Source organism: Podarcis cretensis, assembly GCF_951804945.1.
Source record: "Podarcis cretensis genome assembly, chromosome: 2".
NCBI lineage: Eukaryota > Metazoa > Chordata > Lepidosauria > Squamata > Lacertidae > Podarcis > Podarcis cretensis.
Genome location: NC_137171.1, coordinates 121788925 through 121814223, shown reverse-complemented (window position 1 = coordinate 121814223; position 25299 = coordinate 121788925). Strand labels below are relative to the sequence as shown.

Genomic DNA, 25299 nt, shown 5'->3' with positions numbered 1-25299 from the left:
TCTGGGACACTGCTGCTGCTGCTGCTGCTGCTCTGGTGTTGGGAGGTCCGCTCCCTCTCCTGCCGACTCCATCTGGCCTAGGGGGTCGGGGCCTGCACTCACCACCACAGTTTAGAGGCCTGAGCAGCTCCCTGCAGCAAGTGACAAAATGCTTTTAAATGTTTTAAGTGCTTTTAATTTGCTGCACTTTAAATGGTGGTTGTTGGTTTTTTTTATAATATTTTATAATTTTATTGTTTTATTTCTGCTTGGGTTTGGAGAAGTATTTAGTCAGGGTGGGGAGTAATTTAATTTTAGCACTATTGTTTCTTGCTTTGCTTCTATTTTTATTATTCTGTTAAGTTATTATATAGTTTCTATGTTGCTTATTAAGGGGAAGGGTCAGGGCTGCCTGGGAGTGGGAATCAGCCAATAGAATGGCTGGGGCAGGTTCCACGGGGGTGTGTGTATTGGGACACCCGATCTCAGTGATCACGGGCAGGAGGAGGAGTTACGCTAAGAACAGACCATGTCATTACCGAGGAGGCAGGGTTAGTCGTTGTTTGAGGACTATCCCTGCCTCCAGGTCTGGTCCTGACGGGAAGGATACTGGAATCAGCAAGGGAAACCCACATGACCTGAAGGTGTTGCTGTGCAATGCCAGGTCAATGATGAATAAAACCACTGCCATCCACGACCTGATTGTGGATGGAGGATTTGACCTGGCATGTGTGACAGAGACCTGGTTGGATGAAGCAGATGGGCCTGTCCTTGCCGCTGCTTGCCCACCAGGTTTCTCTTACGCACAGCAACCCAGGTCGGAGGAGCACCGGAAATAGCTTCTGCACATGGGACGTGGGTGGCGCTGTGGGTTAAACCACAGAGCCTAGGACTTGCCGATCAGAAAGGCGGCGGTTTGAATCCCTGCGACGGGGTGAGTTCCCGTTGCTTGGTCCCTGCTCCTGCCAACCTAGCAGTTCAAAAGCAGGTCAAAGTGCAAGTAGATGAATAGGTACTGCTCCGGCGGGAAGGTAAACGGCATTTCCATGTGCTGCTCTGGTTCGCCAGAAGCGGCTTAGTCATGCTGGCCACATGACCCGGAAGCTGTACGCCGGCTCCTTTGGCCAATAAAGCGAGATGAGCGCCGCAACCCCAGAGTCGGCCACGACTGGACCTGATGGTCAGGGGTCCCTTTACCTATGCACAAGCGTTATTTGCGCATGCGCAAGTGTTATTTCTGGTGCACATCCGGGTTGGAGGAGGCCCGTGCGCATGCGCACAAGCTATTTCTGGTGCTCTTCCGACCTGGAAGTGCGCCAGAAATAGCGTGCGTGCACGCGCTCCCCCGCCCTCTGGCCTGCTGCACGATCGGCGCTGGAGATACCGGCCCGAGGCGTGCGTGTTTGCTGACCCCTGGGCTTAGAGATAATCGTTACCATAACCGCGAGCAGACCGGAACCTAAGCCCGAGTAGCACTAGTGCAGGGGATATTTCAATTGTTTTCTTGTATATCAAGCTTATTTCTTTGAAGACAGCATTCCAGGAGGGTTTGATCATGTAACACCACCACATATGGAAATAGGTACCTTTGACTGCGCAACCCCTCCGACAATTGGGATTGACTTTCTTACATATTCGGGATAGCCTCACCGGTGTATAACCCCACCAATGCAGAAGTTTTAATGAGGCTGCCCTTATTTTTTTGCAGAAACTGATTTCAACAGTCTCCCTGACTACAAAGCCACCCATTTTTCATTTGGGATTTGCACATCTATGTCCATTTCCCCAGACATTTTGTGTACAATAGATTGCCATATTCTAGTGTTATTACAGCTTCAAAAATTGAGGGAGCTCGGCCCTTAGAATGTGGAGAGAAGTTAACCAAGATGTGCTCTACTGCTGTTTGTTTCCTGTTTACTGGAATGGAAATGTTTGGGTTTGACAGGAATCTTCACAGCTGGTTAAAGTGGTACCATGATCACTTAAGGTTTGCTACGGCAGCTATGATCATGGACGCGGGTGGCGCTGTGAGTTAAACCACAGAGCCTAGGACTTGCCAATCAGAAGGTTGGTGGTTCGAATCCCGGTGACAGGGTGAGCTCCCGTTGCTCGGTCCCTGCTCCTGCCAACCTAGCAGTTCGAAAGCGCGTCAAAGTGCAAGTAGATAAATAGGTACCGCTCAGGTGGGAAGGTAAATGGCGTTTCCGTGCGCTGCTCTGGCTCACCAGAAGCGGCTTAGTCATGCTGGCCACATGACCCAGAAGCTGTATGCCGGCTCCCTTGGCCAATAAAGCGAGATGAGCACCACAACCCGAGTCGGTCACGACTGGACCTAATGGTCAGGGGTCCCTTTACTTTTTATGGCAGCTATGAATTGTTCTTTCTTTTAATCTAAAAGGTCCACCTGTTCCCACCTGTTCTTTTAATCTAAAAGGTCCACCTGTTCCCAACCATTCCAATCTAAGTGTTGCTCTGCTTCTTTAAAAGATGGGTGAATGCCAAGAGGGATAAGGGGGGATATTGGGGGACAGAGTTTTCTAAACTTTGCTTTCCGTACATTTAGTTTCATGTGGAGAAAAGGGTTTGCAATAGTATGGGTTTTCAGTAAGGAGAGTAAAAAGGGATACACACTATATATAGGATCTGAAATTTCTGTATCTACCCATGGTTTTCCTTTTTGCCCGTGGATCAGTGACATCAAATGCTTTAGCTGGAAGGCGTTGTAATAAGCTTGGCAACGTGGGATTCCGAGCCTGCCGTTTTGGACACTTCCATATAATTCTGGAGTCCAGTTGTGCTTTTTCCCCTTCATGAATAGACTTGTTTATTCAGCACTAACAAATTTTAAATTGTCTGGGTGTAATGATGATTGGCAGCACTTGAAAGAGGAACATTTCAGCAGGATAGCCATATTTACCACAGCCCACGTGTCCTGATCATGATAAACCTTTCCAAGGTTCAAGATTTGGTCGTACCTGTAGGAATACTGGTGTGAAGTTTTCTTTCTTTGGAGCGAATAGATTTTTAGCTGTGTGTGTGGGTATTCCAGTGGCATGTTGTGAAATTTTTCATAGGCGAACAGATAGGGCTGTATATAGTGTTAGGGTAATCTAATACAACCGCCTGCAAGGCAGAAATCTCCACTCAAGCATCCCTAAAGGTAAAGGGACCCCTGACCATCAGGTCCAGTAGTGGCCGACTCTGGGGTTGCAATGCTCATCTTGCTTTACTGGCCGAGGGAGCTGGCGTCCAGCTTCTGGGTCGTGGCCAGCATGACTAAGCCGCTTTTGGTGAACCAGAGCAGCGCACGGAAATGCCGTTTACCTTCCCTCCAGAATGGGACCTATTTATCTACTTGCACTTTGACGTGCTTCCGAACTGTTAGGTTGGCAGGAGCAGGGACCAAGCAACGGGAGCTCACCCCGTCGTGGGGATTCGAACCGCCGACCTTCTGATCGGCACGTCCTAGGTTCTGTGGTTTTACCCACAGCGCCACCCGCATCCCTGGCAGATGCCTAAAAACCTTTAATGAAGGAGGGTCCACAACCTCCCAAGGAAGTCCATTCCCTGGCCAGCCAATTTGCCAGTTCCTAGCAGTTTGCAAAAAGAAAAGTTTGGCTTTGCTTTGTTTTTTTGAAAGACAGCCCCAGATGGACAGGTGGATTCCCCCCCCTTGGAAAAAAACCATTTTAAACACCCCTCCTTTCTTCATCATCTCCCTTTCTATGACCATGTTGTTGCTTGTTGTTGCATGTTGCTGCTGATCCTTCAGGTTCTGACACATTGGGGCTGTGGGCTTTTTTATTAAAACACCACACTTTGAAAACACACATACAAACACATGAGGCTGAATCAAAGGAGGAAGTGAGATATGAAGGTTTCAGGGATCTTGTCTTCCACCCCCATCCCATGGGCACATCAGGCTTTCCGACTGCTCTTCCTTAAAAAAATGAAAGCTCTGCAATTCTGCTTCAAACAGCCACTTCCTGCTCAGGTGTGGGTATTGCTCAGCAGAGCTGTGCAGTTTTGCAACCTTCACAGAGGTAATCAGAGAGATAAAGAGGGAGAGACAGACAGACTGTATGCACACACGTACACATTGCTTGGAGACACTGGCCAAGCAGGTAAACAGAAAGATCCTGCTGAGGACAGTAAGGGAACTAGGCTAATAATAATAATAATAATAATAATAATAATAATAATAATAATAATAATAATGAATTTTATATACAGCCCTATAACCGGAGGTCTCAGGCTAGTCCCACAAGTCCATGAACCACATGCCACTAGGGTATTCCAACTGTTTTAAAGAGATTTTAGGTGGTTTTAAATTAGCTTATTTTCATTTTAAATCTTTTGAATGGTATTGTTTTAATATTTTGATGTTTGCTGCCCTGAGCTCCTTTGGGAGGAAGAGTGGGATTAAATTTTTTTTTAATATTTTGGTCATCTTCTTTTCATCTCAGTGAGAGAACTTCCTCCTGGGTGTGCAGACTTTTGGGGGAACCCTGCCTTGGTCATCTCCCACCACCCACTGCCCCAGATCAGATATCTACACATTTCTTTTATTATATTCCCAACCCTCCTTTCTTCTGTCCTGGAACCAAAGGCAGCATCCAGGTGGTCCCCAATCCAGGCACTGAGCAGGCATCACACCCTCTTGGCTTCAGCAACAAGGTGGCCTCATGTAACTTAATCCCACCCCTGCAAAACCACAGATTATGTTTCCATCTTACTTTGGAATTGCTCTTCAGCCACTTTGCAATGGAAGAACAATTATTGGCACCTCCCTGCCAGAGGCTACAAACTGAATATTCTCAGGAACTTCAAGATCTCTGGAACTCTTGTGATAAGAAGGAAAGAAGCACTAAAGAAGAAAGGGGGGACACCCTTGTTTATTTCAGTCCAACAAATATTGCAAAAGGAATAATAAAAATTACATCCAGTGTCTTCAAAGCAAGATGCAGCAAATCCATTGAGGCCTAAAAGAGTTATGCATTCTTATTTCTTGAAAAGTGTCTCCTTAAGGAATGCCAGCCTATAAGAAAGAAAGGAAGATGGAGGGAATCGCAGAATGGGCAAAGTATGTTCCTCAAGGGCCACAGGTGGAAAAGCAAGAATGGGCGAGATAAAAATTAGGCAAATTGAAGGCAACAAAACCAGTTTACTTTCAAGAGTCCATGTGGTCTGACTCTCAGTGGGTCACCCCTCCTAGAAGACTGTGGGGACCAGGCTAGAAGTCTCATGAACTGCAGCCCAAAATATGGGGCTCCTTATTTCAGATCAAATTGTGGCCATGCAGCTCCTGACCTGCCTCTTCTCCTTCCTGGCTTCCTCCTTGGCTGTCAGCAGGATGAGTCCCTCTCATCTCCTGTAGGAGAGTCACTACACCCCATCCCCTCAGCCTCTCTTCCTCTTTCTCAGTTCCCTGCTTCTCCATTTCCCCCTTCAGCTGCTTCTTCCTCCCCCTCCAGCCTGTTTCTCAACTCACTGCCCCAGGGCATCATGGGAGGCCCAGGGTGGAGCCCCAGAGCTCAGCAGCTGGTTGTCCTGGACCTGAAGCTCCATGAACCAGGCTGGAGAACTGGAGCCTTGAAGGTATCGGGACAGAAAGAGGGTCTGGAGGAAACTGCCTCAGCAGCTGCCATTGCCATGGGGAGGGTCCGAATGCCCCCTGGAGCTCCTCAATCTCTGCTGGGGAAGGGATTGTAGAGGGAAACACAGCAACAAAGAACCAAGAGAAACCATCAAAATCACTGCAAGTCACGTTCAATCTCCTCATCCCTTTTTAAAGCTTTTAGTTGCGTATATCTGGCACATTTTTGATTAACACAAGCACATTTCTGAAAATCCGCTGCGAAGCACAATCAGCCAAAATCAATCTGAAAAACATGATTATCCTCAAATTCAAGTTACAGCTGAAGTCAGAATAGATGGGTGAGAGCCAGGATTAAGAAACATCATAAACAGCATTTAAGGACGGGGAGGGGATCTGAGCCTCTGCAATTCACAGCAAAACTTGGGCAGGCTCCTGCTGGTCTCATCTCACACACTGGGCTGGTATGAAACTGCAGAAATAAAGAACAGGGGTGTTTCAAAGTTAAGCCAACATCATGGTGTGGGGGCATCAGCATTACAGAGCTAGTGGGAACCCAAAGATATCTAGTCCAGCCTCCCAAGGAAAGCCACCATCCCTCATCATGTCAGATCAGACCTAAGATATGCTAGGAGTGTCACCAAAATGGGCCTGTAGAGCAAATGCCTGCAGAGGGCAGCTCAAGCAAGTGAGCCAAGCTGCACTCTTTGGGGGAATACTGGAAGGACACAAAGCAGTCCTACTGGAAGGAAAAATCTCTTCCAGAACCCAAAATGTGACTCCCTCTTATTGAGATCCTGGGGAGAACCCATTTGTCAGATGGAGGGGATCCTCTGTGGAGCTCAAATGGACAGACAGAATGAGTCACAAGAGCGATTTTCAGCTCAATGGACACTCCAGATTATGTCACTCTTGGAAACCCCGAGGGGGGTAACAGAAGCATTTCTCCATTTGAGGATGTTCCGCAGAGTCTTCTGCAAGAGCCCCCCTTTGCCCCCACTTACCCTTGGTGGAGCTGTCGGACCCCTGGTCGCTTGCTGCAAAAGGGAGGAAACACAGGAGTCAGGATCCCAGGGACGGACATCCAACCCCCCAGCCCTTCTCCTCCCTCCTTCCAACCCAACCCCACATCAGTCTCAATCTGGGGGTGTTCAGGGACAGGCAGCCCAGAGACAAGGGGGCTCAAGGACAGCAGTGGGGGGAGAAGCAGGTGCTGGAGGGCAAAGAGATGGGCACAGCCTGGCATGGAGGCAGCGGGGGACTAGAGCAGGGGTGGGCGCAATCTGGGCAGAAAGGCAGAAGGGGGGTAGAGCAGTGGTGGGTTCCTAACAACCACAGACTTGAGCCACCCAACCAATTCTTTAGCTTCAGGTTCCAGTAAATTAAACCCCCAGAGACCCCTCTCCCCCCCCCCTCGGCTCTTCCTCCTGCTCCTTCTTGGAGCCCCTCCCTCAGCCAACAGTCTCTCTGCAGCCTTTTCCTGGCCCTGAGGGACCCCTTGCTGTCCCCAGACAGGCTGAGCAGACAGGCTGAAGCTTCCCATCAGGGTTTTGGGCTTCAGGACTAGGCCACCACTAGGTTTAGTTTGGTCTGTTTGCAACCTGTTCCTGCTCCATATTGGGGGGAAATATGTCAGACAGAGAGAGGGGAGGAGTCACTCACTTGAGGCTGCTTTGTAGACTAATTTCTCGCTCTGTTTCCCTGTGAAGACAAAAGCAGAAGGTCAGAGCTGGAAGGGACATCCAGAGGCCACCCAGACCTATTTCAACCATTTGGCTCTCAGATGCTGAAACCTTCCCAGCAGATGCTTCTCTTGTCTCTTCCAAACACCTCCAAGGAAGGGGAGCCCAGAAGCTGAGCTTTTCAAGGAACTCATGTTACAAAGAAGTAGAAAAAATTGAGGAAATGAAATAAAAAAGTCAACATGAGGAAACCGGGCAGTGGACAAATTCCAAGAGGGTGGAAGGAAACATCCAGTCCCTTCACTCATTCATTTTTGGATTATTATTTTGGTGATTCTCCAAATAAAAATACAAAATGAGAGCACAACATAATAAAACAAAAACAAACCAGTAACTCACATTTAAAAGGCCCAAGGCCTGGTTCGAGAGAAACGTTTTTTGCCTGGCGCTTAAAGATATGCAAGGAAGGCTCCCTGCTAAGTGTGTACAGGACTGAAGGTTTAGGATGGATTAAAACGTCAGGTGGAGAGTGAATTTCCTGAGCACGGAGGGAGCGTAAAGCAATGACCAACAGGACTTTTGGTTCATGTTCGAGAGTGTTTTATGGGGAGGGGTCTCTGTAGGGATACAAGGGGCAGTTGCCAGGAAGCTCCACCAGCACATTCCCAGTCGGAGGCCAAGACAGGAGGATACAGGAGAGGCAGCAAAGACACCCAGGGTTTACTTACTGCGGATGAAGATGATGATGATCCCAGAGACCAGCAGGATGGCAGCCATGACACCCAAAATGGCTCCCACAATGAGCCCCAGGTTGACTGAAAGGGGACAAGAGACATTTTTATTCAGACTGGCGGCAGCAGCTCCCCAAGGCCTCAAGCAGGAGATCTGAGTGGAGGTGCTGAGCTATGAACCCGGGAGGATTTTACGTGTGCAAAGCAGGCCCCCTTTCTCTCTCCTGACAGGCCAAGGTCTTCTCTGTAGTGGCCCCGATACAAGAGAGTTTTTCCCCACCAGAATCCAGCATTAGAGGTCTTCAAAATAACCAATTTATTTAAGGAAGACAGTTGACAGGCACACCTGTTTCATCACAGTCTCCTCCTGCTCAGGCGCTTCAGCCTTCTCTGTCCTGACCCTGAGAGGAAGGGATTCCCTCCCCCCTGAGACCCCCCAGAGCCCAGCATTACAGGCCTTCAGGGAAGGCACAAACCCTTAGAAAAAAGCATCTTGTGTAGGGTTGCCATACGTCCGGTTTTTGCTGGACACGTCCTCTTCTTCAGACTTAAAATGTCTGTCCAGACAGATTCTTAAAATGAGGCAAAATGTCCAGGTTTTTTTGTTTGTGCAGAAATTCTGAAGTCTGTAGCGCTAATGAGTGAGCCCTGGTCCCCTCTGCCCTGCCTGGGTGAGTCTTTGGCTCAAGGGCCACTTCCATAATTCTCGCTTGCCAGCCTGTGAGAAGGGGAGTCTGGGGTGTGGGTGGGGATGTGCGTTCAGGGGCTCCTGCTGGGGAAAAGGGAGTCTGGCTCTTAGACATTCTGCTTTGGTTCCTGCAGGCGCAGCTTCCCTGGCGGTGTGTGAGAGACGAACGTTGTTATTAAAAGACCCTTCTTCCTCTTCCCAGCGGTGTGCGGGTGTTTGGGCTGAGTGGGGATGAATATCAGTATTTCTAGCTGGGCCTGAGTGTGAGGAGGAGCAAGTTAGAATCTTTTTCACTGTGAAGTGCACTCAGTCCAGGGCTCCCTCTTTTAAGTTCACTGCCCCCTTTTCAGTCAGAGAGAGTGTGTGTGAGTAAATCAGCCATGTGGAGGAGATAATTTGATTTTGAAGAAATAACACATCTGCCCACATTCTGTGATATCACAACTGCTTGGGCTTAAAGGCAAAAAGATGACACCGTTTTTACCTACAACATCCAAATTGAGACACATGCCAGAAAAGGCTGCATCTCTGCTGAAATCTACAGATTCCGATTCAGCTGCTTCCCTCCAGAGCCACAGACAGGATCCAACTGGGGTTCCCCATCTGAGGAGTTGGGTGGAAATCCCCCTCCCAGAGCCCACCCCTTCCCCTCCTGTCTGTCTCTCACCAGGCTCCTTCTCCCAGGCCACGTCCAGAGGCTTCTCCAGGCTGTCATGCTCCACACGGCACCGGAAGCGCTCCCTCTCCTCGGGGTCGATCTTGACGCTGAGCAAGAGATAGTAGGTCCCGTCCGAGTTGGGGGCGACCAATCCTCGGAGGGTGTCCTCCTGCCAGACCTTCCCGTCCTTCACCCAGTTGGCCTCAATCTCCTTGGGGTAGAAGCCGTGGACTTGGCAAACGAGGGTCTCCAGGCCGTCATAGTCTGCCTTCCTGGTCACCTTCACCACCGGAGCCTCTGCAAAAAGGGCAATCATTAATTGGGGTTAAGAGAGAGACATCCACAACGGGAGCCTGGAGGAATCCTGCATTTTTTAAGAGCAGAGGAGCAGGGACCCAAGGGGCAACCTAGTCAGAATCTCACATCTCCAGAAATTAAAAAGAACTGCGAATAAATGGGATTCCTCAACCTGCCTTGGCATCTTCCCCAGTCAGTGTCTATGGTGGAACAGTTTTTAGATGTTTTATCCTTTGTTTGCCAAAGCAGACTCCTTTGGAAGGGAGGACAGGGTACAAATAATAATAATAATAATAATAATAATAATAATAATAATAATAATAATTTTTATTTATACCCCGCCCTCCCCAGCCAAGGACGGGCTAAGAGCGGCTTACAAGCAATAATAAAAACAAGTTGAATGAATACAACTTAAAAAAAAAATTAAAATACATTAAAATATTGAAACATTAAAATATTAAAAAGTAGCCTCATCGCAGGAGGAGAAGGAAAAGAAAAAAGAAAGAGAGGGAGGGAATCAAATTGGCTCCAAGCCAAAGGCCAGGCGGAACAACTCTGTCTTACAGGCCCTGCGGGAAGAAATCAGATCCTGCAGGGCCCTGGTCTCATGAGACAGAGCGTTCCACCAAGCCGGAGCCAGAGTTGAAAAAAAATTGAATTGTCATCTTGCAAAGCTCCAACACTACTAAACCATGACAACTTGTGGTTCCAAGATTGTCCCAGGGAGCTGCCTCCAGGCTGAGGGGCAAATTTCACCCGGTCCCCAATGGTGGGATTCATTCAGATCCTTCCAAGTTGCAAGTCATGAACTGAGGGCAGCTCAGACTAATCCTGGTTCCTCTCTTGAGGGGGAAGAAATGCTGGACTCGCTGCTCTCTATTCTCTGGGACTTTTTAGCCCAATAGTTAGTGAACAAAGCCAAGAGCCCAGGAATAGACAGAGCTCCTTTCTGGTTCTCCCGCCTGCCCTTGTTGTCACCCTTGAAAACGCTTCAATGTGGATTTTGGGGTGAAACCCTCAACCTCAAGAAATATGCTCAGTGTCTCTGGGGTGGATTATCACCAGGCCCCATAGATGAAATTGCTCAGATCTCTCTAAGAACGGCTAATACGTATGTGTCAGTCCTCAAAAAGGGAGGATGCTAGAATTATTTCATTTTGAATTAATATTCATATTAGCAAAGCTAATAGAGACAGGAAGAAAGCCAGTCCAAACACTTGATCATTTGATTGGCCCCTGTGCCAGATTCCTGAAGGCGGAAGAGTGGACTGTATCATTTCAAGGCACGGGGTTGGCGAAGATGACACTTCTGAATGTTCCCCATGGAAAAAAGTAAAATTCATCACAAATGAAAAATATAAGAAGGTAGAAGAGGGAATTCTCATACTCTCTCACTATGTGCAGGTTTTCTGCTTTTAGGCCACGAGTGGCTAACCTACAGACTTAGTGAGGGGGCTGCATCCATATTTTATGGGCTCCCCACACATTTTCTATTTTAAAAAAGGTTAATTAATTTAGTTTCAAAGACTTTCCCCCTAAGTATGTAGGGGGAGGCGGGGGACATTGATGCAAGGGGCACATTGATACACCAACAATATTTCAATATCGAGAAACGTTATTCGTGTTGTGACATCACTAAAACGTGTCTATACATGTGTGAGTATGACAGTTGTGACTGCGCTGCCCGCCAGTTCCCCACTGGCATTTGACGAGAGGTGTGTTTTTAACGCGACCAACTAAAAAATTACGTGAAATGTAAAAGTGTTCCAATGCTGTTTTTCGTTGTTTAGTTAAGATTTAATAATACCTAAGGTAAATAATCAGTAATCAGGATTACATGTGATTTTTAAGTAAATTCAGTGGTATTATGAATTGTTAGGTAAAGGTAAAGGGACCCCTGACCATTAGGTCCAGTCGTGACCGACTCTGGGGTTGCGGCGCTCATCTCGCTTTATTGGCCGAGGGAGCTGGCGTACAGCTTCCGGGTCATGTGGCATGACTAAGCCGCATCTGGCGAACCAGAGCAGCGCACAGAAACGCAGTTTACCTTCCCGCTGGAGCGGTACCTATTTATCTACTTGCACTTTTGACGTGCTTTCGAACTGCTAGGATGGCAGGAGCAGGGACCGAGCAACATCATCTCTATACTTTTTCTTTTGACTTCCGTGGATATAATGTGCAATAGAAGCTAAATGTTAAGGAAATATCTTATTTTTTATAAGCATTTTGTTTAAATTTCTATTTTTGGACTACCTAATGTGAGTTCTTATTCTTTTTAAAGTTTTTCCAAAGTTTTTTTTTTTAATGGATATGTGTTTGAGGAAAGATTACGGTAGTATAAGTTTTGAAGTTTTGTTAAGAAAACCTGCCATAAAGTCTATGATATGTGTGAAACACTTAGTTTTGATACGTCATTTAGATCTTTAAGTAACAAATTGTAGGGCTGATTATGATCTCTCACAATAAAAATTTCTTTTTCATTAAAATTTTGTAAATAATTACCATTCTCATACAATTTACACTTTGTATTGAAGTGCCCTGTAGGTGGAGCAGAATGAAACAAAACCCATTTTTTACTCAAGTCATTATATTCTCATTATCTTCTAACTTTAATGGTTCTTTTGATTGCTATTATAATATTGATTAGTTATGCCATGCATAAAGCAATTTTTTTATCATTTGACTCATTTTGGTACATAAAATATGAGATTGAATTTTTCTGCATCAATCTGCACCACTTTCCCCTACCCAAGTGTAAAGGCAAAAGGTTTTCATGTATCTCCCCTCAAATCTGTCCATTTTTACTGAATTTAAAATGCATTTTGCTTTCCTGGCCCCTTCCCTGCTGTTTCTTTGTCCCCTCCTCCTGTTTGTCTTTTGCCATCCCTTATTCTAGCCAATGGGGCATGGGGGTTGTTTTAAGCATCCCTGCCCCGCAAATCATGCTCTGAAGTGACCCCTTTTCTCCTCCCAGAGTCCCAAACTTATTTCTGCCTTCCCCACCAAGAGAAGTGTTTGCTGTTTGGTCCAGAAAGGAAGACTGTTAAGGGGGGGAGGGGAGCTTGAAGGGAAACTGCCCCACTGAGCCCCCCTCCCCTCCCCCTGCCCCCCCTCACCTGTCCTCAGCAGAGTTTCATTCCCGTACTCCAGGTATTTCTGCAGCCACTCAATGCAAATCTCCTCCAGGTACGCTTTCCGGTACTGGTTCCCGGCCATGTTAGCATCCCACTTCCTCTTGGTCGCTTGGGCCTCCGTCTCGGCTGCTGTCGAAGTGAGGGTCTCCTTGTCAAAGGCGATGAAGTCCCTCCCATCGTAGCTGTACTGGTAATGCCCTCCTTTGCGCCCGTCTGAACTCAGCTCACAGCCGTACATCAGCTGATAGGTGTGGATCCCTGGAAGGACCAGAAGAGGCCCAGGAGGTCAAGGGGGGTCACAGCAGCCCCTCCCCCATCAGCAAAAGCGCCCGGGAAAAAGGATTTATTTGCCTGAGACTCAGGGAAGAGGCAGCAGTCAGAGGGGAGAAAAATCAACCAGCATTGTATCTTTCTGAAGGCTCATCCCCATAACACATTCACTGAGGGACACGCTACAATCCTGAGCCTATGAAGCCCCCCTTTAACTGCCCCCCTCTCTCGCATCGCCTCACACTTTCTCCCCCCCTAAATTCCTAGTGGATTCTCCCAACTCCCTGGAGGCGGGGGAGGGGTGGGGTTTCCAACCGGAGCATCCCTTGCAGGGTCACAGTCTGTCCGTCTTTCCGCCCAGCTCTGCTCCTCTGGATCTTGCCCCTTTTGGAGAGACGCCTCAGCTGTCCCCAGTCCCAGTCCCAGAAAGGGCAACATGGAAGGGGGACACCCACACATGGGGGGCCTTTCAAGAGAGAGGGTCTCCTCTTCCCCTCCAACTCTCTCCCCCCAGCTTCTCCATATCAAGGACCTTTTCCCTAAAAGGAGGGAAGTCATGGAAGGGCCTTTGGAAAAAGAAGTTTCCTCATAGCCTGGGAGGGAAAGGGAAGCCGCAAGGGGGGTTTGCCCCACTTCAAAATGGCCCCCATTCCCAGCAGAAGCCAGGCTGCCCTTGCCAAAGATGGCGGGTCCCTGCACCCTCCGGCGCACCCCAGGGGGCTACCACCAAATCTTCAAAACAACAACAATAACATTTAAAAAAATAAATAAATAAATAAATAGTGTTTGCTGATGTTTTATGTACATTTTATGGATTTTTCCTGATTTTATTTTAACTTTCTAGGTTGCATACTATCCTGTTACACTTTTATGGAAACTACATATTATAAATACTTTAATAAAAACCTTCAGTCGATCGATAATAAAAGAAGAGCTGGTTTTCACTAGCCAATCAACGTCCACCAAATAAATTCTTCATCAGTGAACACATGATCCTTATACAGTGGTTCCTTGGATGTCAAACGGCTTGGCTCCCAAACACCGCAAACCCAGAAGTAAGTGTTCCGATTTGCGAACGTTCTTTGGAAGCCAAACCTCCGATTGAGTGCACGAAGATGGGCCTTGGTTTTCGAACGGTTCCGGGAGTCAAATCCGGGAGTCAAATGGGAATCGAATCAACTGACTTTATTGGAAGGCAGCTCAAAGATTCAGTACATCCCATTTATTGCTGTGGAAAGAGGTGCCATGGATAAATTTTGACCTCTGTTACTTCAGTCACAACTGGTTGAAATGGAAATATAGATTTTTCTGCTCTCATTCAGACCACATAACTGTGAGATGTATATATGCTAATGCTCGTGACTTTTAAATCTGCTCTTCAATTCCAGTATCTGAAGCACTGATCTGGTGTTTTCACTTGGCAGGTGGCATCACCCGGCACCCGCTGAGACCCCAGACCGCTGGCAGGGCCCAGGGGTGCTGAGGATCCCAGCCCGGTCTCCTCTAGGCCAGCCAGCAGGGTCAGCAGACAGCCATTTTGATTTCCCACACCAAAACCATGGAGAGAAGCTACGTCAGGCACCAAGACAGGATGGGAAATGGCAATGGTTGCTCCTGGCCATGTACAGAGTTCTGCTGCTCTTTGTGTAGCCTGAGGGAGCTCAGCAATGGAGGAGAGGCTGTCCCAGAGGACACCAGGTTGCTCTCACTTGTAATTCTGGCTTCCTCTTTCACCTCATGGGCCTTTGGCTTACAGCTGAATTGAGTTGGAGAATATAAAGCCTTACGATTAGAGCAGCCTCTCTCAAAGGAAATCCTGCTTTTCTGGGCTGGATTCAGCATAACACAGTTAGTCTAGCGGGAGCCAGAAGGAACAAGTCCCACTCACACAACTGGGGCTTTCTCCCCATCTCTTTCCCGTCTGTTCCCCACAAATCAGCTTGGGGGGGGGGGGTCAGGAGAAGCCCCAGAAAGGTGTGCAGGGGGAGGAGAAGGGAAATTGCTCCCTCTGGGAAGTAGAAGGATTGTAACAGTGCTACTTTTAAGTCCTCCCTCTAGAACTACTCAACATGAAGAAGTCTTTTTTCCAAGACCATGTCCCAAGGTGATAGAGTTCTTTTTATGCACTCAAACAATGATTTGTGGTTGACCTATGAAAACAACAAACCAAACCACAAACCCCACCAGCTGGTCTGGATATGGAGCTTTTACTTGGAGGGAAGTTGCTTTGTCTCATTGCTTCTTCAGCATAAATTGCTTTCTCTCTCATTTTATAAGTGAAGCTCACTCCCCTCCCGTTTCCTCAAGATGTTAAGTGGGATCAATCACAATACACCTATACCTTCAACATTGTCTTTAAATAGAATCAGATAACATTTCCAGGGCTGTCTGTGGCACCTTTGAAGTGGCCATCTCATTTGTTTGGGATTTTCTGAGCTAAGCAGTTGCAAGAAATGATCAGGAAACGAGAGACGCCCCTTGGTGACATTTATGGGGCATTTTCCATGGACAGGTGCAGGGATTCAGTAGGGACCCAATCCCCATTTTTAAAAGGGGGAGAAGCAGAATTCTCAGGAGCCCAAGAGGAAGCCTGCAAGACAAGGCCAGGCCTGATCCCACTGCAAGAAAAGCAGACCTGCCCATTGCAGCGCTGGCTTGGTCTCAGCTGACCCCCTGGGTTTCTTCCTTGCAAGCCCTACAAGGCCAACGAAGGCCCCAGAGGGCTCTGGACACACTCAGGCTGAGCCCTTTGGCAAGGCTCCTTCCACCTCCATTATTCTGTCTCACCGGTGGGGAATCTCTTTGGCTTCAGGGCCAGATCCTGATCAGGATTGTCCCCATGGGCCAAAAGGGGCAGGAGGCTGAGGCTGACATCATAGCATAGTCCGCTTGTCAATCTCACCCACCTTCCAAAAGCCCTTGAGGGGGTTTCCAAGCACCCAGCAGGTGTGCAGCCTCTTGGGAACTGCAGAACAAGGGGCGCTGCCTGCCTTGCACTCAGCACTGGGAAGCTGGCAAACTGCTTCTTTCTCATCTCCAGGGGAAGCCCTTCATTCAGGAGCAAATCCCTTCCTGAATCTGGAACATGAAGTTCTGCCAAACTGAGCAGGATTTTATTTCTGCTTATGGGGCAAATCCTACCCCCTGGCAGGCCAAGACCGGCCTACAGCCACAGGTTCCCCACCCCCCTTCTGTGCGGACATTATCACTTGCCCCTTGGGTCCCTGCAACATGGAATAGTGGCTTCAGCTGCATGGAGACTAGACGTGTCTGTCCCAGGAAACAGAAATCTTTGGGTCCGTTCCCTCTGTCCCTGCCCTCCATTCATATTAATGGTAAGAGCTGCTCAACGGCGAAAAGGACTCCCTTGGGAGGTGGTGAACTCTCCTTCCCTGGAGGTTTTTAAGCAGAGGCTGGATGCTCAACTGTCCTGGATGCTTTAGCTGAGATTCCTGCACTGCAGGGGGTTGGGCCAGATGAGCCCTGGGTTCCCTTCCAACTCTACGATCCTATGATTCTTTGAACTATTATAGAGTTCTATTTTATTTATGCTGAAAATTATGCAGAGAAAAAACTGGGAGTATCTTAAAGCATCAATCGTAAACGTCATTCTTAGGAAGTAAGCTCTTCCAGACACCTTAGGACTGAACTGCTTGAACTGGCCTTAGGGTTAGTTAAGCCATGACAGGACATAAGAACAGCTTGGCTGCAGGATCAGAGGCCCATGGAAGCTGATTTTTGGTGCCTGCTAAAAAGATTTATGTTTATGTTACACGTGTGTAGGGGGCAAGTGCTGCGAAAGGTGTTGTGGTGTTGTTAGGGGTAAAGTCCTGAAGCAGGGAACCTGCTTAGGTAGTGTGGAAGTGGAGAAGCCTGGAAGGTAAAGGTGCAAAATCACATAGAGATCTCCCTCCAGACCCAGCAGAGGCTCCCACTTCTGAAGTTCTGCTCCAAAATTGCAATTAGAGGGGGGAGCCACTCAACTTTGGGGCTAGACACAAATGCCTCCCCCCACCCTTCCAGCATGCTGGCTCCTTTCTCACAACTAACATCTTAAAATAATTTTGACATTTCAGAAGAAAGTTTTAAAAACAAAAATGTGTGCCAAGAGGCTTTTGCCAGATCTCTACCAGCTTTTACTGAGTTTAGTGATTCCTGTCATAACAGTTCCAAGGCTGGATGGGGCATACACTTCATGTATTTGCCACTCTGACCCCCAAAACCCAGTCCATTTGTGCTCCTTAAAAAGGCTTCTCTTTCAACACTGTGCCAGGGAGAGGGAGGGGCTTGGTGATGGTCAGAAGGGTCAGCCAATCAGCACCTCTGTCTGGGCAGCTGGCTTCTCCTTAAGCAGGACCAGAACTCAAGGCTTGCTTGTCTCAGCCTCAGGATCCCCACCCTTCTCTTCCCCTCCCAGAGGAAAATGAAATAGACAGATTCCCACCTCAGAAGGCCTGAGCCAAGCCTAGCATGGAAGGAAGGGCAGGCAATGGAGACATTTCCTGGGTAGGATGTGCAGGTCCAGAGAGGGTCCTACTGGGGGGGGGGGGGTGTCTCTGTCCTCCAAGCCTCGTTCTCTTTCCCCCCACACCATCCCTGCCCCCATTCAGACCTTCATTAAGGGAAGGGGAGATGCCTCTGTCCTGGTGGAGACCCCCACCCTCCATTTCCTTCCCTCCCAGCAGCCCCATCCCTGCAATTCTGGCCCCTGGAGGAAACATTATGGGGGGGGGGGAAGAGGTGTGACTCTGTGCCTCTCCTGCCTTCCACTCACCTCCGCTCTGGTTGTAGCGATTCCGCAGAGTCTGCAGATTCACCCTGAACAACAGCTCAGAGCCCTGAAAGTTCTGGTTGTTCCATTCCTGGTACTGAGGATCCTCCTTCTCCGCCTTCTTTATCCAGGGAACCAGGGACAGATATTTCTTGCTGTCACTGTCGTACTGAACAAATTGCTGGTCATCCACGTACCCCACAGCAATGAACTGGGGCAGCCCCTGGCCAGGCTCAGACACGGCTGTGTAGAAGTAGCGCATGGAGTGAGAAGTGGAACCTGGAAAGGAAGAGAAAAGGGGGCAGAGAGTTAGGGGTCCTGCAGATGAAGGCAGCAGCCTAATCCTGCTGTGTTACAGGCAGCAGCCCTGAATTAGGAGATCCAAAGCTCAGCAGGGTTTGGGGGAGTTTGTAGACCTGCCCTTAAACACAGAGGAGGCAGAGCAGAGGCAGCCTAAGAATCATAGTTGAAAAGGGGAAAGTATATAAATACAAGTAACAACAACAATAGCCCATGGAGCATAAGACAAGAAAAAGCTCTTTGAGGCAGCACTAAATCCCTGCATGTCTCTGCTGAGGCTCTGTGGGAGGGAGAGAGAGGCCAGCCCCTCCCCTTTTGCCAAGGGGGCAGGAATTGCCCCCCACTTGCAAGCGCCAAGCTGATAAGAGCTTCCACAACATGGTCTGAAGGCTCAGGATGCAGGCACCGAATGGAAGCTAAGCAGGCTCAGGTCTGGGAAGTGGATGGAGGGGAGATCAGACGAGGCAAAATCCATATATTGGGAGAACAGGAAGCTGCCTCCTCCTGGGTCAGAACACTGGTCCAGGTAGCTCAGAGTTGTCTGCCCTGACTGGGATGGCTCATATATGCAGAAACGGGCCTAGCGAAGCCACTCCCTTGGAGCCGCCCCACCATCTGGCCTTCTGGAGCCATGCACTGAACAGGTCTGACCTGGGTCTTGCTTCCTGGGCTCTGGCAGGCTTTGGCAAGATCTTCTGGGAACTCAGCAGAGCCCCACTAGATCCTGTGAGAACCTGCCACAGTCTCTTATGCAAGACAGAGAGCTTCAAAGCTCTTTTGGTACTGGGAAAACCTTGCACAAAAAGAGTTCTCTGCCTTCTGCATATATAATTTGGAGGTTCCAGCATACAGTTGAAATCCTTCAAGTTAAATGCATTCCAGTTGCTAGTTTCCTGCACTTTCCACCAGTTTTCCAGGGAGATGTAAAGTTAATTGCCTGTAATTTCCGAGATCCTTCCTGGATCCCCTTTTGAGAATTGGTGCTTAAATGGTTCAGTGTTGAAATCTTTCAAAGGCCCCACAGGGATAGCAGGGGCAGGAGGGCAAATGCAACTTTGGGGTCAGGTCTCAACATGTGGCCCTACATCCCCTTTCCCCACACTTGCCCCTTCACAAGATCGAACACAGGAAGGGGGGCAGAGCTCTGGCCACCAGGGGGCCTAATGAGTCTCCACAGCAGATCCCCATCAGAAACAATTAACCTTTGTTGACGTCCATCAGCAGATTTTGCTGTTTCTGCTCACTCCCCACACTCCTTCACCCTCTTCCCAAGTCACAGTGAATGTGTACTAAGGGGGCTGTGTGCCTCCTTTGCGCATGAGGAAAGAGCCAAGGCTCCATGGTACCTCTCTAGGGCCACCGCTGTACAGGGTACAGGATGAGCCCCACAGAGAGGGCCCCCCAAGACTGCTGCAGCCCCTTAATTCCCACCCTGGGCTCCTTTGGGAGGAAGGTGGGGATATAAACTCAATTTTAAAAGATGACTCTGTCAGTACCAAGAAAGACCTCACAGATTTGGGCGTAAAGATGAGGCCTTCCTTCCAACACCTGTCCCATTCTCTGCCTAGAGATTATCCGAGACCCACAGAAACAGCTCACAAAGACTTGGGGAGGGAGGGAGCTCATCACAGAATTCAGCATCATACCCACCAGAACACCCCCCTTTGACGGAAAAGCTCAGTCGAGTTCAGCGAGAGATGGGGCATTTCCCTGGCGGAAGGTAGAGGGGCAGAGAGCTAAAAGGGGAAGAGGAGGCTATTCCTGTTTTGCCTCAGGTAGCAGAAATGGGACGTATAATTATTATTATTATTTATTGAATTTATATACCGCCCTATCTTCTTCTACTAAAGCACACCAAAACTGGATGCTGATTAAGACATTAAAGAAAATACCGCCCTAGACCCAGAGGTCTCAGGGCAGCTCACAGAACAAAATCAAAATATAAAACCACAAAATACTCAATAATAAAAAGCCAACTGTTGTTGTTTAAAGACCAACTAAGTTAGTTCTAAGTATGAGCTTTCGTGTGCATGCACACTTCTTCAGATACACTGAGACAGAAGTCACCAGACTATGACTATGGCAGACCAACACGGCTACCTATCTGTAACTGTTGTTGTTTAGTCGTTTCCGACTCTTCGTGACCCCATGGACCAGAGCACACCAGGCACTTCTGTCTTCCACTGCCTCCCGCAAAAAAGCCAATTACCCCCCCCCCAAAAAAACCCCTCACACTTTTAAAAGGATGTCAATCAAATCAACCAAAGGCCTGGTTAAAAGGGATTGTTTCTGCCTGACTTAGTCAAAAGCTGTATAATGAATGTGCCAGGTGAACGTCCCTGGGGAGAGCCTTCCACAGACAGGGAGCCACTGCAGAGAAGGCCCTGTTCTCGCATTGCTGCCACCCTTCGCCCTCGAGACCTCTAGAGGAGGCGGCACAGGAAGGAGGGCCTCAGAAGATGATCTCAGGGTCCGGGTAGGTTCATGTAGAAAGAGGTGGTCCTTGAGGACCCTGTGAAAATTGTGTTGAATGCACTTTGGACAACTTCACCCTCAAGGAGGAAGAAGCCCGCTTGAGTTTGGCCAGTGACTCATCTCAAAACAACTAGGAAATAAAAATCATAGACAGGACTCTGAGGGTCCAACCCCCCTGCGATGCTGGCATCTCGACTGCAGAATCATGGCAGGTGGCCAAACAACCTCTGCTAACAAATCTCCGAGGAAGGAGAATCTACCACCTGCTGAGGGAGATCCACTCTGGAAAACAAAGTTCAAGGAAGCGTAAACCTGCAAGATGAGTTTGCTTGAATTGCATATGCCGTGATGGTGTGTCGACTCTGCTACCTCCCTCCAGCTTGGTTTCCTTTCAGGCCAGATCCAATGGGACCCACTTCTAAGACCCCCCCTCCCAGGGCAGGGGCTCCCCCACTTCAGACCACAAGAGCTCAGAGCAAGGCTGCCTCTGGTTGTGGCATCTGGCTAAACAACACAGGCAGTTCTGCTCAGTGGTCGGGAGACCCCCAAAGTGAGGGGGAATCTGAAGGAACCAGGGGTCTCCACCACCCTTTGGCCAGCCCTGTAGCACAGTGAGGGGGCACCCCCCCCCATATGGAGAGGGTTCAAGAGAGAAATAACAGGTCTTGCTCTTTACTTCTTAAAGCTTTTAAGTTACATTGAGAATTTTTATGCAACAAGCAACTTTTAAACTAAAGATAGTAATATATTCATACCATTTTCCATTAGAGAAACATTTACAATAAAGATTCAGGTAGGTAGCCATGTTGGTCTGACGCAGTCGAAATTAAAAAATTGTCTAGTAGCACCTTAGTGACCAACTAAGTTTGTTCTGGGTAGAAGCTTTCGTGTGCATGCACACTTCTTCAGATACACAGGGTTCAAAACGTAGTGAAAGGGGCTGTACAGAAACGGAACAGAGGAGCCCCTGCATAATTTGCAAAATCTACATTTTTGACAGGCAACAGGAAGGGGTTTTTTTGGGGGGGGGAGTCAGAACTGTAAAGCAGGCGAACCTGATTATGAATGTGGCTGTGAAAGGGATTTCCTGAACAAAACAACATTGGGAATTGCGGGTGGGGACCCCTTATTCAGACGTTCCCCCCCCCGCAATGAAATCAGCTCTACACGGGTCCAGCCCCCCAGGCTGGTCTCCTGAGTTTTTAGCGGAGTTTTCAGAGCGGCGAGGGTTAGAAGAGGGAAGGTAAAAAATAGAAACGGAAAGACCTGTACTCTCTCTCTCTCTCTCTCTCTCACACACACACACACAGACCAGAGTCACCCCGAAGCTGCGGGGGGCGGGACAGGCGAGTCCCTTCCCCCCCATGAATCCTGCCAACACCTTCAAGCATTGTCTTGTTCTTTGCTTGAGCCCCGAGCCCAGGAGTGAAGCGGCCCCTGCCCCGGGCGGCATACAAAACAAGCCCCAAGTCTGGGAAACAGATCTTTGGGTCTTTGGGAAGGGATCCGACTCCACTTCGGACAAGAAACTCCGCGATCGTCATTTCAGTGCCCACGAAATGCAATTCTCAAAGTCTCATGTGTCCAGTCCCCCCCCCCCCAGCTTAGTGCAAATGATTTTCTCCGCCCGCCCCCGAGCAGAGTCCTCACCTGCGCAGTCCAGGAGCAGCAGCAGCAGGTGGGCAGCCGCCCCCAGGATCAGGGGGGGCCAGCGGAGAAGGAGGACCCCCATCTCCCCCCCAAAACGATGCTCCTTTTTCTCCTCTTACTCCAGCGACGTCCTTCTCCCTCCGACTCCGAGACCCGCTCTCCGCCCCGCCCGCGGAACCAGCAGCAGAGCGAGCCGGGATTGGGCGAGGGGAAAATATTCCGCCAATCGGAAATCGGCGCGCAGATGGCGGCACCGGTCGCCAGGCAGAACTCGAGGCGCAAGTTTGGGAGCGAGGCTGGAGAGGGAAAGAGAAAGTGACTGCAGCTCCTCTCTTGGAATCGCCGCCTCCCTCCCTCCCTCCCCCCCCGCAGCTCTCCCTGTCCTGCCCTGCAGGGGGGGCGGAGGGGGGTGGCCAGGGGGGGGATCCAGGTTCAGTCCCCGCATCTCCAGGGGGGTCTGGGAATGCCCCCCTCTCTGAAACTGGGGAGAGGGGCTGTGAGATCCTGAGCGAGGGGGGCTCGTGGCCCAAGACAGTGCAGGGCAGCCTCCTGGGTCCTGTTTTTAAGAAGCCCTTGCATGGCTTCCAAGATGGCTCCCTTCTTCCTCCGCTGCCAGAGGCAGTAAATGCATTCGCATCCCACTCGCTGGGTGTCCCTCCCTTCCTCCTTGCATGCTTCCTTACTGGGGCATCTGGGTGGCCACTGGGAGACCGCCACGCTTTACCCTTTGGGGTGATCCAGCAGCCCGGCTCTTCTCCTGCGTCCCTCTATCTAGTGGCAGGGGGTTCCAGCGGTTCACTGTGTGCCTTGTAAAGAAATGCTCAGTGTTGCAACTTGGCCTGAACCTCAGGGTTGAAGTCAAAACAGAGAGAGTATGACCACACAGAGAAGCGCAGCAGGTGCTGGGAGACTGACAAACACGTTTGCTATCAGCACATGGTCAGGCCAGAGCCCACCAGCTTGCCATTATTTCCTTTCCCCATGTGCTTTTTAAAGGGGCATTTTATATCTCCACATATCTCTGCTTCCTTCTCTCCCCCTGCCTGGGACCCTCTTAAGTCCACAGGCCCAGGGTGTTGGGGTCAGGGAGGCCCCCTTTGCCCAGCCAGCAAGACCCAGGGGCTGCCCAGCCTCTTCTGGAAGGCCCTGAGCCAAGGCTGGGTGCTTGGCCCAGAGAGTGCTTGGCCCACATCCCACTGCCAGAAGCCTGAACGTTGAAACCTGAGCTAAGCATGGGACACACACAGAGAAGCTGCTGCCTTTTCTAAGAAATCAGCAGAGAGACAAGTAGTGGCCGCTCCTTGCCCAGCTACAAGGAAGATTTGATTTAAGGGGGGGGGGGACTGTGAAGTCGGAAGGTAAAGAATTATTTGGGAGTTCTCTTTTTCCCAAGCTGCACGATCTTTATCATCCCTATTTCCCCTTGTCTGATGCCAAAATATTATTGTGAGTTTGGGAGGTGGTCTTAGTCTGCAGGATGCCTGAGTCCCTTATAATTCCTGGATCCAGCCAAGGTTGAAATCTAATGGAGGGATACATTGTTGAACTATCTTGGTGAGATGATGGCCATAGATGTCTCCTAAGCACCCTCACTAGTATAAACCAAAGAAGTTGCTCTCACCCCCAAACTGCCTGGTAGTTAGAAAGTCAAAAAGTTTCATCGTTGTGAGTGAGCTGAGCTGAGAAGAAGCTGCAGGTGGAGAAGCTGTTTCAGTGCGAGGCTTGATTTCTGTTGGATGCCAAGGCGGTGACTCTGGGACTCTGCAGGGTGAATGCTGTGAGCCCCTCCATCGAAGACTCAGGTGGTCTATAGATGCAAATAAACCCCACACCCTTTAGACACCGCCATCTCTTCCGTCCCTCCTTCTAAAGAAACCCAACTCTCTGTGTAAATGCCTGGATCCCCTGAAAACATGCCCCTCTCGGAAACTGGGATGCTGTGTGACAGTATATTCAAAGCATCTATGATGAAAACAGCCCCCATAATCATTTGCAGAAAGGGGGAGACTGGGGGACAGATGGACCAGCGTCTAGAGTCAGTGATGGGCTGGATGAGGGTCAAGAAACTGAACCTCCCTCCCCAAACAAGGCGCAAGTGCTGCTCAGGGAGATGCCATTCGCCCCGTCCTAAACATTGACAAACGTGACAGATAGTTCACATTTTGTTCTGTTGCTGCAGAATATCTCTTGGATGGCTTTAAAAGAGGTTGAGTCTAATTCATGGAGGAGGAGGAGAGGGCTATGGATGCCCCCCAGCCAAGATGGCTCCGCTCTTGCTCCCCCTTTGGAGGCAGCCATGCTTCCGGATCCCCCTTTCTGGAAGCCCCAGGAGGAGGGCAGAGTGGGGCTCTGGCGCCCAGGGCCTGTTTTGGGGCTTCCCAGAAGAGGAGGCATCATCCAGTCGGCCATTGTGAGGATGGGAGGCTGGACTCAAGGGGCCTTTGGCCGGATCCAGCACTCAGGCTCTAAATCTTGTTTCCCGTTAAAGTGACTCTCTCAGAGTCCGTTCTCTTCTTGGCCATTATTCACAGCAACAATTTGTGGTTGCAAGATGAGCCCCTGTGAAGAAGGAGGCTGGCTGTTTTGAGGGGGGGTCTCTCCAGGACCCACTTTTGGGACTCAATGGGCTCAGTCACCTCAGGGACGTCTTAGGCTTCACTTTTCACCTGCTCCATCTAGTTTTTCCTGGACAGGGATAGTCTGCCCACAAGGATCCATGTTCTGCTCACCTCCGGACAGGATTATTGCAATATATGCTGTTTTCCCCAATACAGTAGGGAGGCTTCAGCTGCTACAAGATAAACCTGACAGGATTTTCACTGCCACAGCTCATTTAGGGCCAAATCTCACCAGGGCCAAAAGACCCTCTGCCTCTTTGTCTGGTTCTGAGTTCAATTCAAAGGGCTAGTCTTGTTTTAGAAAGTCCTTGGCGGCTTGAGGCGCGTTCTGCTCCCCTGGTCTCCTCTGTGGAGACTTTTCTCCCTTTCCCTTCCCTTCTTCCTGGAGGTGCAGTAGGCGACAACAATTAATGGCCAGGAGGAAAATATTTTTTTCTTCACAGACTTTAA

General features: G+C 49.3%; 1 pseudogene across 1 annotated transcript; it reads right to left on the bottom strand.

The window, feature by feature from the left end:
* Positions 1–4856: 4856 nt before the first annotated feature.
* LOC307208766 (class I histocompatibility antigen, F10 alpha chain-like) lies at positions 4857–24921 on the bottom strand (annotated as a pseudogene). Its single transcript, XR_013843981.1, has 9 exons — positions 24898–24921; positions 22232–22527; positions 17810–18085; positions 12748–13023; positions 9344–9631; positions 7986–8072; positions 7238–7276; positions 6580–6612; positions 4857–6047 (listed from the first exon to the last, which is right to left on the bottom strand). The product of XR_013843981.1 is annotated as a class I histocompatibility antigen, F10 alpha chain-like (transcript).
* Positions 24922–25299: the final 378 nt, after the last annotated feature.